Here is a 14,749-nt window from a genome sequence, read left to right as displayed (position 1 = left end):
CTGGCTGAAGCAGGAGTGACTCTGGGTGAGCTACACAATGTCTCTGAGTTTCACTTTTGTCATCTGTGAGATAGGAATAGGGTTGTCGGAACTGGAGATCATGCATGCTGTGATGCATTTGGCACTGAATAGCTCTCAATAAGAGATTGCTGTTATTATTGTTCTTATTATTATCTGTCACCACAATCATTTCCTTGGCCCTCTCTCGTAGGGATAGACTGTCGCCAGGGGCAGTATTCATTGTGAAAGTGGTTTGCACTAGATAGATGGAAACTATCTGCACAGTGAATAATGCAATTAAAGAAAGCTCAAGATCAGTTCCACCATCTTCTTTATTTTTGCTCATGGGTTATTTGTCGTCAAGTCTTGGATTGTATCTTTTTTTGCTACCACTCTTGGATTTTCCCCTTCTTTTCTATTTCCGCCTATTATTCTTCTAAGCTGAACTCTCATTGCTTCCTGCTGCTCTGGGGTTCCTGCCTCCAGTCTCTCCTAGAACCCTGGTTTTAAACTGTGTGGTTTCTGGGCTTGTGGCACCCTCAACAAGCCTCCCAGCTTGCTGGATATACAGCATCTCGAGTCCCACCCAGACCTGTGGGATCAGGGGCATGTTCGCCACCATGCTATAGGGCTTCCGTCCACATTCTTAGACAGTACTTGTGTGTTCTGCCTTTGGGCTGTTCCCTATTTCTGGTTGCTCTAGTACCTTTATTGCCAGAGGTGGTCCAGAGGGTAATAAGCATGGGGCTGTGGAAAGGCACTAGAAGGAGAATAGTAGCTCAGTCCGTCACCAGCCACTACCTTGACTGTGACAACAGAGTGTCTGAAATGGTTTCTATACTTCTATGATTTCCCTTTATTGTCCTTCTCTATACCACAGGGGGAGATCTTCTAAAGTTGTTAATTGGATTGCATCTCACCCCCACCATACATTGCCTTCCATGGTATCTAGAAACATTCAGAAGACCTTCTTATAGCCCACAGAGGCACTGTGGGGTGGGCTTTCCTTATCTCCCACTCCATAATCACTTCACTAAGTAGGTAGGGTTTTGTCCTGTGTGTAAGCCAATTTTGTTCCCACTTGACTTTCTGATTCTGCAAATGGCTGACTTGGACTCTTCATTCTAGGGTCAGTACAAGTATCTCCTTGGAGAGATCTTCCTTAACCTGTAGCTAAAGTAGCACACCTCTCCGCTCCCCATTTCTTTCTCCCTTTATCTTGCTTTATGTTCTATATAACACTTGAGGTTCTCTGGAAGCCTGGTTACCATGCCTTTGCTTTCTTTCCATATATGGCAAGCTCATTTGGTGAGAGCTGTCTTAGTTAAAACAGTGATGGTGATGACTTGCTGAGTGCTCCCTATGTGCTAAGCATGGTCTTAATGCAGTCTAATGGATCAGTTTGTTTGGATTATTTCATTCTCTTTAATGGATTCTTTGTTTCTGTCTTTGTCTTCCCTTCGTCTTAGGATGTCAGCTCCCAAAATGTGGGGATAGTATCTATTTGTTGGCCTTCTGTTCCTAGCCTATAGAAGGTTGCCCCAGCATAGGCAGAGGAGTAGTGCTCAGCAAATGGTTGTTTGGGGGATGTGTGGACCCCAGAAGGTTATTGCTGGGGAATGAGTCTACATGGAAGGAAAAAGAAAGAGACCCTCATCCCCTGCTCAAGGAGAAAATAGCCTTAAGTTCATCGTTATCTTTAGTCTAAGACAGGGAGCAGACCTTGGAATCAGAGTTGGGATTTGCTGTCGCAACCTTGGGTACAGAAGCAGATCCTGACAGTCTAGGAGAGAGGTTTTCGAGTGGCACCTTAATGAGAACAAGTCGTTGCTAAACTCTTTAAGTCTGGTGCGTAGCGTGGTTGGAAATACAGGGCCTTATGACTTTTGCGTTCTTAGCGCGCACGCTGTCGATGTGCGTATGTGAGCCTTTTATTATTATGGACTCAGCCGGCAGTAACCATGGTGAGTAGACCTATCACACAGCATTTTTTTCTGAGTCAGTTTAAAATGCTGACAATTAAATATACCGTACTCTTTTAAGCGATCCATCAGTCTCCCTTGTTGTCATGGTGACCAGAGTATATTTAGAAATGTGACAAGTACACTGAGTTCAATTGCACTTTTGCCAAAACATAGTTTTGCAGCTAAAATTGAATTTCCTGATTGAAGATCCAAGTGCTGTTAAGGGGGCATAATCGTTTCTATACATTATTCTGGAAGCATAACTTACATCATTCTATTAAATCAGCAGTTAAAGTCTTATCAGGCTAGTAAGTTACTGACACTTGAGTGGTTGTGCTGGAGTTGATGAAGTAAAATAAAGGCGGCATCATGTTTTTTCCTTTAAAAATGAAATTGGGCCTCACCAGTATAACTCGTTTAATGATTAATTCCCTTATATCTTTATAAAGAAATTGTAGGTAAGCACGCATGGGTCTATTCTTCCAGATTATATTTTTAATTGAAAGAAATTTATTAAGCACCTCCTCTCTCCTACATGCATTCTATTCTTAGCAGTATGAGGGCATCTCTTTTTCTTTTGGTTTGACCTCGGGTTGACGAGCATCCTTATTTTTCCCCAGCCCTGTTCCTGCTGGGCTTTACATGGGGTAAAGAGATGAAATGAACATTACTTTTTGTCCCTGAATGACAAATAATGACAATAATGAAAGTTCCCTCTCTTGTCTGATCAAGAACTAGGTCCAGATTCTCCCTCCCTGTCCTTTGACCTGTCACCACAGTGCGTGGAGAGTGATATTGGGGAGGCAGTCCTTGCTCGGTCCACTACCAGAAGCTGGAGGAACTTACGCAGTGCCTGGTCACTGTGACCACCCTGCTTCCCTTCCTGACCAAAGACGGATTGTTTTCACTTTGGGGATGAGAAGTGAGGACTCCTGGATACTTTTGCCTCTGAGTTTTCATGGAGCTGAATGTGTCAGCAAGTGGAGTAGATTTTGAGCCCCTGATACTATATGGTTAAGTTGTGTTTATTTCTTTCCTGTACATGGCAAACAATGAGAGACACCTTAGTTATCATAACAATGGGTAAGATTTCCTGAGTTTTTTCCCCCAATATGCTAGGCATTGTGTGTTGTAGGGTTGGATTTATTTGAGAGAGAGAGAGAGAGAGAGAGAGAGAATGAGCAGAGGAAGAGGAAGAAGCAGGATTGGGGAACCTGACCTGGGGCTTGAATCCCAGGATCCTAGGATCATGACCTGAGCTGAAGGCAGATGCCTAACTGACTGAGCCACACAGGTGCCCCTGTAATAAGGATTTTAATGGGTCATTTCAGTGGAACTGCACAATAAATCTTATGAAGTAGCTCTACTGCCATTCTTATTTCGCATTAAAGAAACAGATGCAGAGAGATTTTGTATTTTGACTGAGAGGATGCCCCAAATAGTCGTGGATTCTGGATTCTGATCTAATTGCCCTTTTAACCGGTGCCTGCCCCATGGAAGGCACACAGTAAATATTTGTTACTAACAAGGGGCCTACTCTGAGAAGTAACACAGATGTTTCAATGTTTCCGAATGTTCACGGACATGGCCACTACGTAACAGTGGACAGGAGCAGAGTCCAAAGGCATCGCTGAGCCACTCTGTGTCTTCCCTCGTGGTTTAGAAGCTAAGGAGATTGATAATTGGGCTGGAAGGGAGCATACATAAGTCATATCCAAGTGCTGTGGGTTTGTCTCAGGCCCTGTTTACATTCTTTAACATGAATTTTTGTTTATATGGGTGATAGCTAATTATATTCATCTTAGAAATTAAAACAGAAATAGAAAAGATTTGAAAGAAAAATGTTTGTATGAAAATGAGTACATTTTCAAAAAAAATAGTGAGAAAAATGTCAATTTGCCACAACATATGCTTTGATTAAAGTTTATAAAGAAAATCCTGAATGAATTTACCAAAGGACTGGAAGAAGTAGTAGAAAAGATGTAATTATGGGTTTCCTTTTTTAATATTACACCAAAACTTGACAAGTGGTGGTTCCTTAATGTGAAATCTGAAATCGTTTCACTAAACTTCTTTATACTATGTTATATTAAAATTCATTGGTCTAATATTCACTTTGAATTGATCTCCACCTCTGTAACACCACAAATTGCTCATTTGGAAATACTGGCTCACTTTAATTTCCCAGATGTTGACAAGTTTCGTTCTATAACAACAACAAAATCACATTCATTAATATCACCACTGCTTTCATCAAAGAATATATTATTATTATATGTATTTATACTTATCATATATTATTATAAAATTATTAGGAATATACCAAGTATACAATAATAGTAGATGCAAGGTTTTCAACATTCTAATTTTCACCTTAAAACTGATTTTTGTCATTGGCAACAAATTCTGTTAATTGTTTTCCTTGAAATGATGGATTCTCTTGGTTTATTTTTGAGACAGTGTCTGGCAACGCCAAGTCTGAATGACCACAGTTTGTCATTCTTTCAAATAAAAGTGAGTGTTCTATGCAAAGAGCTGTTGGGTTAGCTGTTGATTTGGACAATCACACAAGTGCCTTTCTTGAAGGCGACCGTTGTCATTCGGGATTCAGCAGAAGGCCTTTGTGCCTACTTTCTATTTTGTCCCGTGGGATATTAGCGAGACGTGTGCTCAGAGATTGAGTTTCATAAAATTAATCACATTTAGTGCATGGCGGAGCGTTATAAGTGGAACTGGCCCCGTCTCCCCTTTCCTGTGGGGACCTGGTGGTGAAACATACAATGGCTCTCAGTACATTTTGTTGCCACTGCTCGATTTGTGTTAAGACTTTGGCCATTTTTACCCTTGTTTGATTTGCTCTTGCCCATCGGTGCCAATGTCAGCACTGAAGAAAACTCATCATGGGCATTGAGAGCCACTGATCTAATCCTGTCCTTTCATTTTTTAGGCGAGCCGAGCCGAAAGGGGCCTAGCCAGGACCACAGCACTGGTTAGTGGCAGAGCTTGGACAAGAACCCGGTTATTAGTGAATTCTCTTTTCTTCTTTTGATTTCCTGTGCCAGTTTCAGGAATCTCAAGGTAGATGTTTCTGAACTTCTTTTGTGAATATGTGATGCCAAATATATATAATTATTGAATTTATTTGCGTAGATTTCCATATATATGTATTTTTTAATTTTTTAATTTTTTTGCTTATGAAGCCCTTGGCATATTTTCCCCACTCTGTGCTCAGCCCTGTACCATGGCCCTCTTTTCCCACTCTTCGTAGTGACCACTGCTGCTCTTTAAATAGGAAGGGTTTTGTGTTTGCCAAGACCTGAGAGGAGTTGAAGGAGTGGTTCAGTGCTTGTTCATTTTCTGGTTTAGAATTTCAGCTTTGTTGGGGGGGAAAGACTCAGGGACTTTGGGCTGAAGTAGCCACTTCCTTCTTCACCTGGCTTAGCTCAGAGTCCCAGGAAGAGTAACTGCACACACACCCGTTCTCTTTTCTGTCACTGCGAATTCATCTTGCTGGACGACCCCTGCCTCCCACTTCTCTACTAGAATCCTCTCCCTCCCTTTTTTCTTTCCTGTGGGAGGGAGGTTGTCCAATATAAATTACCCTTTGCTTTTGTTCTTACCGATGTTAATATTTTATGTGATCTGTTTTCTTCAGTAAAAACTGGTCAGACTGACACTGTGATGGTGGATGCTGGGAAAGGCCGTAGCGCCCGACCCAGATAATCACGTTTTCTCTTCAGTGCCCCTCTCTTATTTATGGTAGATTTTTGGGGGATCGGGGTGAGACTGGTCACAGTGTGTGAAAATGAATGAATCTGGTTGACTATGAACTGTGGGCCAGTGTACTCTCAAATGGATTCTTCTCTCATTTTCCAATACATTGAGTTTTCTTTTGCGCGATCTCCTTTGTTCCTAGTTCTCACTCAGCATTTCAAAAAAAAAAAAATTCAGCATTTTTTTTTTTTTTTTGGACTTTGTTTTCTAACATTCTTTTTTTTTTTTTTTTTTTTTTTTTTTTTTTTTTTTTTTTTTTTTTTTTTAAAGATTTTAGTTATTTATTTGACAGAGAGAAATCACAAGTAGGCAGAGAGGTAGGCAGAGAGAGTGAGAAGGAAGCAGGCTCCCTGCCAAGCAGAGAGCCCGATGCGGGACTCGATCCCAGGATCCCGAGATCATGACCTGAGCCGAAGGCAGCAGCTTAAACCACTGAGCCACCCAGGCGCCCTCTAACATTCTTTTGCTTCCTCCGTGGCTATCTAGGTTACCGGAAGTGAGCTCTGATGGGATCTTTGGTCACCTTGTGAATCAGCTCTTCCCTACACTTAGGCCTTCGATGACTTCCTTTTCTTTGCATAAAACAGATGGTTTGTGCCTTTGGTTCCGTGTGGACCATTTAGGTTCTTCTCTTTCTTTCTGAGACTTCGGTTGTGGCTCCGTCTAGCCATTTATGAGGCTCCCATACCATGTACCAGCAGTTCAGGTTTAACTCTTTCAAATTTGTTCTCTGCCTGTCTTGTGTGTGGCGCATCCTGGCCTCTCCGTGGAGGTACTGAATGGGTGCTCTTTTCACCCAGGGGTCTCCTCTTTAAAGGCTGTTCTTCAGATTGGTATCTGGAGATCTGAGCTGTTTATCTCTCAGCACCGGGCAGCTAAATCTCTGAAACAGAGAGCTGCAGTGGCCCATCCTTGGATGCTGACTCCCTCCCACTGCCGGGATGCTACACACGCCTTCCCTGGTGGATGGCCATGGAGCCTCTGCTTGAGCACTTCCCAATTCTTGGGGAGGCCATTTGTTCTACTGCTGGACGGCTTCATGTTTAAAGTTCTCCTCTGCATTGTTCTGAAACCTGGGGTTTTCATGGTTTCAGCCCTAAGAGTTCTAGCGTTGTTTATTTTGCAAACGTGTAGCGTGTCTTATACATGACCAGTCCTCCAATTCTCAAGGGTAGCTTTGAGTCCTCCATCCCCTTCACATCTTGCTATCTCTCTCTTAGGATTGCAACAGGTTTGGATGCTTATATTCTTTATCCCCAATCCCCTCCCCACCAGGTCCGCATCACTTTCTAGATTTCTGCCATAACTTCCATCTCTAAAGTTCTCTTTCCAGCCCACTTCTCTGTTAGATATGGAAACAGTATGAGTCTGTGGGTCTAAAAGCTGGGATATGCATAGGGAATAGAGTCAGTGATGTTGTGATAGCATTATATGATGACAGGTGGTAGCTCCCCTTGTGGTGAGCATAGCAGGACTTACTGTTGGATCACCATGTGTATCTATAGAACACTTGTGCACTTGGAACGAATGTAACATTGTGTATCAAGTATACTTCAATAATTAAGGAAAAATAGCTAGGATATAAATTCTAGTACCATAACTTACTAGCGGGGGAACTCAGCCAGATTACTTAATTGTTCTGAGTCTTGGTTTATTCAGATACAAAATGTATATAATAATGACTTCTAAGAATATTTTTAAGAATTGAAGTATGCAAAATGCTTGGCTCAGTTGCAGAAATGTAGTTCATTTAATAAATGTTACTTTTTGCTTGATTAACTCTTTTTGTCTTTAATCTTTCCAATGGTTTCATTTTTAAAATTTTTAATTCCAGTACAGTTAACATATAGGCAACGTACAGGGTTACATTAATTTCAGGGGTACAGTATAGTGATTCAGCAAGTCCACACGTCACTCAGTGCTCCTCGTGGTAAGTGCACTCTTGATCCCCATCGCCTGTTTCACTCACCTCCTCACCCCCCTCCCTTCTGGTAACTATTAGTTTGTTCTCCAGAGTTAAGAGTCTGTTTCTTGGTCTGTCTCTTTTTTTCTTTGTTCATTTGTTTTATTTCTTAAATTTCACGTGTGAGTGAAATCATTTATTTTCTTTCTCTGACTTATTTAACTTTAGCATAATACTCTCTAGCTAGGTCCATGCCGTTGCAAATGGCAAAATTTCATTCTTTTGTATGGATGAGTACTAATCCATTGTATGTATATATACATGCATACATATGTATATGACATATATGCATATATATTTTTATAATATATAATTATATATTTATATGATACAAATAATAGTATATATCTATAAATATTAATACAATAGGAACATTAATATTAATAGAAATGTCAATAATATATAATACAATAGATAAATAATAATATATAAATATATAATCTAAATATATATTAGATATATTTAGATATATGTAAATGTCAGGAAAAGCATGTGTAGCATCCTGACAGTGGGGAGGAGTCAGCATTCAAGATGGGCCTGTAACTCTGTGTTTCCGAGATTTAGCTGCCCAATATTGAGAGATAAACAACAGCTCAGATCTCCATATATATATATATATATATATATATGTATTTATGTACACCACCTCTTCTTTATCCATTCCTCTGTCGGTGGACACTTGGGCTGCTCCTATAATTTGGCTAGTTTAAATCATACTGCAGTAAACATAGGGGTGTGTATATCTTTTTGAATTAGTATTTTTTTATTTTTGGGTAAATACCCAGTGGAATTATTGGATCATATGGTAGTTATATTTTTAAGTTTTTGAGGAATCTCCATTCTGTTTTCCATGGTGGCTGTACCAGTGTGCATTCCCACCAACACTACAAGAGGGTTCCTATTTCTTCACATCGTTTCCATCGCTTCTTATTTCTTGTGTATTTGATTTTAGCCATTCTGACAGGTGAGGTGATATCTCATTGTAGTTTTGATTTGTGTCTCCCTGATGATGAGTGGTGTTGTGCATCTTTTCATGTGTCTGTTGGCCATCTGGATGTCTTCTTTGGTGAAATGTCTGTTCATGTGTTCTGCCTGTTTTTTTTTTTTTTTAATTGGATTGTTTGGGTTTATTTGACGTTAAGTTGTATCAGTTCTTTATATATTTTGGATACTAACCCTTTATCAGATATGTCATTTGCAAATATTTTTCTCCCATTCAGTAGGCTTTTATTTTTTTGATTGTTTCCAATGATTTCTTTTTATTTTTTATAGATATGAGTTGATTTTTAGAATTCATTATTTTAAGAATTTCTCCCTGTCTCTCTCCCTTTCTTTCCCTATCCTTTCTTTCTAGATTTTATTCATATGTACAATCCTAAAAAAATTCTTGTTACTTCTAGATCATTTCTAGATGTTTCTAGATCTCATTCATGTTACTTTGTATAGAAATTACCTTTTTTTTTTTTTTTGGCAAATCCTATTTTTATTCCATGTGTTCCCCTTGACTCTCCTCCTCCAGTGGTATTCATACAACATTTTTCATTCTTCTGTTTATTTTAGGGACCTTAGAACCAGCAGAATAACTGAAAGATGTGATGCTAATATATATCAGTTTGCTTTTGGGACCTAATTACTGCCTGAATGCATATTTCTGCATTCCAAAGTAGCAATAATAACATAAATACATAAAATAATCTCATGATAGTATGACATATTACAAAGTATTTCTCAATCCATCATTTCATTTACTTCTTATAGAACAGCTTAGTGCTTGTGGGTTTCCTGAGTGTCTTAAGCACTGTTACTGATAGATAAGAGCATAAGAGTTAACACTGAATAATTATGGATGGAGGGTTTGCAAAGAATTTTTTTTCTCTCCTTTATTCCAAGATGATCATGCTGTGTTTCTCATTTTATGCAGATCACAGGACCTGGTCTGCCCATAACGAGGCATCTAGGAAGGTGTCCCTTCACCACTCTGTGCCTCAGCTTTGTTACTTGTCGAATGGGAATACTGCTACTATTACTAACAGTAACACCAGCTTCACCCCACTGGATGGAGATACAGAGTAGAATCATTAATCTATGTGAGAACATAATGTATATAATTGGTCACAATTGTAGATCAAAATGCACCCTTTGAGTGATCAGATTGTCAGCTCCTTCAGTCAGAATGAGTTCAATTTCATTTTTACCTGTTTCTCCATGCTTTCTAAGGTAGCTTTATGTCGTCCTCTCTTCCATTTAGCCAAAAGCGACTGCAGGCAAGTGCTGTACGTCCTTAGACTAAGCACTTGTTGATTGAAAAAAAAATTTTTTTTTTTTTAAAGTCCTGACCTTTTAAAGTCCAGTACTGGAAATCTGTAAGCTACTTATATTTTTGCTTGGGATTCCTAAAGCCTCTCATCTAATTTCTAGATTATAAGTTCATTGATAGAACCCTTATAAATATCACATTAAGAAGCTGAGCATTACCTTTAGGCCAAAGCAATTTACTTTTTAAAAATCTGATTAATTTCAACACAATCAGCCAGGATGTCAGAAGATCTCAGTGCCTCTGATAGATGCTGACAGGTGAGGAAATTAAAATCAGGGAGGGAAGCAATTAAATACTGGCAAACATTACTTTAATGAGACAGCCAAATCATTCATAAGCCATGGAATATGTTGTATTCTTGATAAGTATCTTAGGGTGGTGGGTGAGAGAGTGAGTGCATGGGATCTGATGATGGGAGTCGAGGCTTTCTATGTTTGTTAGCTAATGCCTTTGGCCTGGTCTAACATTTCAATTGTTTTCAGAGACAGACTTCCTAATAATCATGTTAAAGATTATGACAGTGTTTAATTTAAGCAAATCTAGTATATGATTTAATTTAAACAAGTAAATAGTTTAATTTAAGTCCGTCTTACTAATCCTTTCCCTCTACCTCTACCCCTACCTAAAACTCAGGCAGACACACAGAATGCAAACAAAATAATTTTTGGCCTTTCATAGGTGGTTTAGGGACAGCCATGGTCAAGACCTATGAAAAGAGATATAAACAAACAAACACATAAAAACATATTTCGTACAACTTCTAATACAGAAGATTTGGGAATTAAAGTGCTAAGAGCAGAACCCAGGCACTCATTCCCCATCCAGCTCTTCTTTTCAAGATAACACCCCCGTATTCAGGAGGGACATCTGGGACCACGGTGCTCAGGAGTTAACCGTTTGTTGGCTTAGTGCAAGTTTTTACAAGGCTCTGTCATGTTGGTCATTGGTACTATAGCACTTGTAAAATATTAAGTATTAAGAGGTATCTTTACAATGGCCACAGTTATTCTGGTGTCAGTTGGTTGGAATTTGTGTTCATACTGTGAGGTTGGTTATCGCAGAATTGTGTTGGTTAAAAATTGTCCTGCGGTACGGGGGTCCGTTCAGAAGCCACTGTGGTTTGTGAAAAACCTGCTGGAGCAGTTCTCTCTGCTCTCCTCTTTTCTTAAATCCTCCCACTCCTTTCTGCCTTTTTCCTCTCTCTCTTTTTCATTGGCTTCATTTGTTCCTTCCTGTTTTTCCCAAAATACAGTGTAAATTATCAATTATTCCATCTGAGCTCCAAGTTGACTTGGTGAGTCTTGCTTTTGCCTGTACTTTGATGAATAGGTTGAAGGTTTGGAAATTGAATGCTGAGCATACAGGTTTCTTTCTTTTGGGTTGAAATTGCTTCTGAAGATGAGAATATTTTTCTTGAGAGAGGACGGGTGGTTTGACGAAGGATGCAGACTGCCAGGGTCTTGGTTAGCAGTCATAAATACAGAGGTGGCTCAGGGTGACTGGCTGTATTAACAAGATGCTCCAGTGGGGTTTGCCCCTGGGTCTAGTGGAGAACTCCATTGCATTAGGTAATACACCTGAGTTACTGAGGACACTTGACCCTCGAATTATGTGAAGAGGGCTGGTGAACTTCATAGTGAGGGGGCTTCAGCTTCTCTACTGCTGAGCATTGAGACCTCTTGATGAGAGAGAATTCAGGGGCGCTGGCTACTTTGTTTCTGTGGCTTACGTTTTGAGAATTTGCCAAAGATGTTGCATCTCTGAAACTGCACTGGGGAGAGCTGAGAAAGTCTGCACTGTAACTCTGTATTGAACAGCTTCGTAATGTGTCACCTTCTGGTTAGACCACAGATATGAAGTCTTCTCTCTCTCTCTCCTTTCACTAGTCAGGGAAGCAGGGCTCAATACTAAATGTGCTTTGGTGACTTTACAGTTGATTTTATATGGTATGTACTCCCAAATGGGAGGCTGCATCATGTAATAGAAGGGTCCTTATTGGTTCTGGTGTCAGGATTCAAGGTTATATTTTGGTCTGCTCTGTATTAACCGTATGATCTTGGAAGTTTGGTTTCTTTCTTGGTAAAATTGGTCAAAATGACCAATTTTTGGTCATCTGACCAATGATTTTGGTGGCCTGTGACAAGACTTTCTTGCAAGGTATCCTATCTACCATGTTTTATTCTTAATCCTATTTGAGTCCCCTATGTTCTTCTGTTGGAAGCTCCATCTCTCTGAACCCAAGGGATGAACTTCCAGCCCAAAGGCACAGACTTTCAAACGATTTGAGATGCACCTGCACGTCCTTTACCTAAAGCAGCATCTCTTGATTTCTGGGGTCAAGAGGATACATAATATTTAAATTTTGAGATGTTGTCTTTTGAAACAGACATTCTCCGTGTCATTATTAGGGGAGGCCGTGGGACACACATGTAGGTAAATATCACAGTGATTTAGAACTAGGCATATGAATCGAAGAAATTCCCAATCCAGAGATATTCTCCAGCATTATGTGCTTATAACGTCATTCTTTGATCAGATAAACATGGGCTCATAGGAAGAAATACTAATGCTTTGTATCCCACCACTGTGCATTCCTGTAGATACAAAATAATGGAGGAAAATCTTATGGGGCACCCGGGTGGCTCAGTGGGTTAAGCCTCTGCCTTCAGCTTAAGTCATGATCTCAGGGTCCTGGGACTGAACCCCACATTGGGCTCTGCTTGGCGGGGAGCCTGCTTCCCCCTCTCTCTCTGCCTGCCTCTCTGCCTACTTGTGATCTCTCTCTCTGTTAAATAAATAAATAAAATCTTAAAAAAAAAAGTTTGAGTTTTGGCCAGGAAGTAGATATTATAATTCCCATTTACATATAAGGAAATTGACACTCAGAGAGTTTAAGTAACTTGCCTAAGGACATCCTTAAGAGGAAGACAAGTCTGACTGGCTATAAATCCCATGTGTTTTTTTCCACTTTCACATGTCAATCAGATGTTCTGGTTTTATTGTATTATTCCATCTCCTACCCAGCCTAGTGGATAAAGTCAGTGTGTTGTTTGTGTTTTCCTAACCTAATAGCCCAGGAGAGACTAAGCTATAAAGGAAAGATCACTGGACCAACAGGCAGAGACTGAGAGTCTAAACTTGTACCCTGCTGTATGTACTGTGTAGTCTTGGACAAGTCACCCACCTTCCTTTCCTGAACTTCCATTTCCATATCTGTAAAATGAAGACAGTAATAGTCACTCATAATATATTTGTGAAGTTAGTCATGAGAAATATGTTTGTTCCCTTCTCCTTCTGTCTGTCCTTCCATGCCTTTTTGTTTCCTCACCAGTGAAGCGAGGTCCTTCACCTAAAGCAGCATCTCTTGCTTTCTGGGGTTGAGAGGACATGTAATTTTTAAAATTTTGAGGTGTTGTCTTTTGAAACAAACAGTCTTTGTGTCATTATGAGGGGACGCCGTGGGACATACACAAATCTTCCCGCTTCTTCACTGGTTGGTTGTGGAGTGACATGAGATAATGAACATGAAAATGTTTTACAAAACAAGAAACTGCTCTATATATCTGAATTTATGATAAATATAGCTTAATGCCTAAGAGTAACACTTACCTTTTCCATTTACAGACACCGGCATTGCAGTCTGCCAAACCTTGTATTGTCTGACCATTCCAGGAACTTGCTCTCTGAGGTAGGAGAGGATTGCCGTCTTCATATTTATGAAATGCTAATAGGCATCCTGGCGATGATGATGAAGGTTGATTTTACAGAAGAAATCCAAAAGTATTTCATGAGCACTACAGCCTGAAAAAATGGCCGAAGCAGTGAACAGCCATCCTTTTCTCTCTTCTTGATTTAATATTACCCTTTCAATGTGTAGCCTTCCTGGTTTAATACCAAAAGCACAAAAATCTGGGCAACACAGAAAATTCAGATTTTACAAGTATTTAATTAAGTGTCTATAATGCGCTAGGTACTCTTTTTTAAAAAAAAATTATTTATTTATTTAGGGCGAGAGCATGAGTGGTCGGGGGGGGGGGTGACGGGCAGAGGCCGCTGAGCATGGAGTCCAATACGGGGCTTGATTTCACAACCTGGAGATCACGACTTGATCTGAAGCCTACAGTTGGATACTTAACTGACTGTGCCACCCAGGTGTCTCCATCATGTGCTGTGTTCCTTTCTACTGTCTGTTTGTATCCCTAGCGAATTTTTCACTATACCGTTCTGCCAATGCTTTGTGGCTCTGCAGGATCCAGACTCCGCTTGTCACGTCTGTTACTGTCTTCTAGCTGCCCCCGGAAGATCTCAAAAACGCATTATTCAGGGCTACAGTGGCAACACCGAAATCCTAAGAATACAGAAAATGAGTTAGTGGTTTTCAAGACTTGGGCCTCCTAGTGTGTACACACCCCTGTTCTGGGGGCGGGGGGGGGGGGGAACACACCAGTGCTGAGGAGCTGGGTCTTTGGCAAAAGAACGTATTTGTCTGGAGTTTGTTAAGAAAACAGGGGCCAGAAAGAAATTTAAAGGAAGCATGGTGGCTGCAAAATTTGCAAGATGGGAGTCTTCTTTTGCAGCTAACCAACCAATATTTGCACTTCCCAGTCAGCTCTGTTGGGTTCCATGTAGTCTTCGAAAAGTCTGGGTGAAAAAGCGGTGACACCCTCGATATGGTGTTCCTAACGTCGGGCCCTGTAGGATAGAAACTCTCTGGAAGATTTGATATCGGCA

The 14,749-nt window shown here is 40.2% G+C and overlaps 1 protein-coding gene across 19 annotated transcripts in view; it reads left to right on the top strand.

The window, feature by feature from the left end:
• Positions 1 to 14,749, top strand: part of LOC123940120 (LIM domain containing preferred translocation partner in lipoma) — a 660,801-nt gene that overhangs the window by 149,703 nt on the left and 496,349 nt on the right. For 9 of the 19 annotated variants that reach the window (XM_046002570.1, XM_046002571.1, XM_046002577.1 and 6 more), the window contains 2 exons: positions 4,912 to 5,042; positions 13,643 to 13,706. The exons of 6 other annotated variants lie outside the window; for them this stretch is intronic. The gene's annotated coding sequence lies outside the window, so the exon portion shown is untranslated. The remainder of the gene's footprint in view (positions 1 to 4,911; positions 5,043 to 13,642; positions 13,707 to 14,749) is intronic. 4 more of the 19 variants (XM_046002572.1, XM_046002573.1, XM_046002576.1 and 1 more) reach the window with 2 other exon arrangements.

The sequence above is a fragment of the Meles meles genome, chromosome 4 (assembly GCF_922984935.1).
Source record: "Meles meles chromosome 4, mMelMel3.1 paternal haplotype, whole genome shotgun sequence".
Lineage (NCBI taxonomy): Eukaryota > Metazoa > Chordata > Mammalia > Carnivora > Mustelidae > Meles > Meles meles.
Note: the sequence above shows the minus strand (reverse complement) of the source record. Positions and strands in the feature narration are given on the sequence as shown.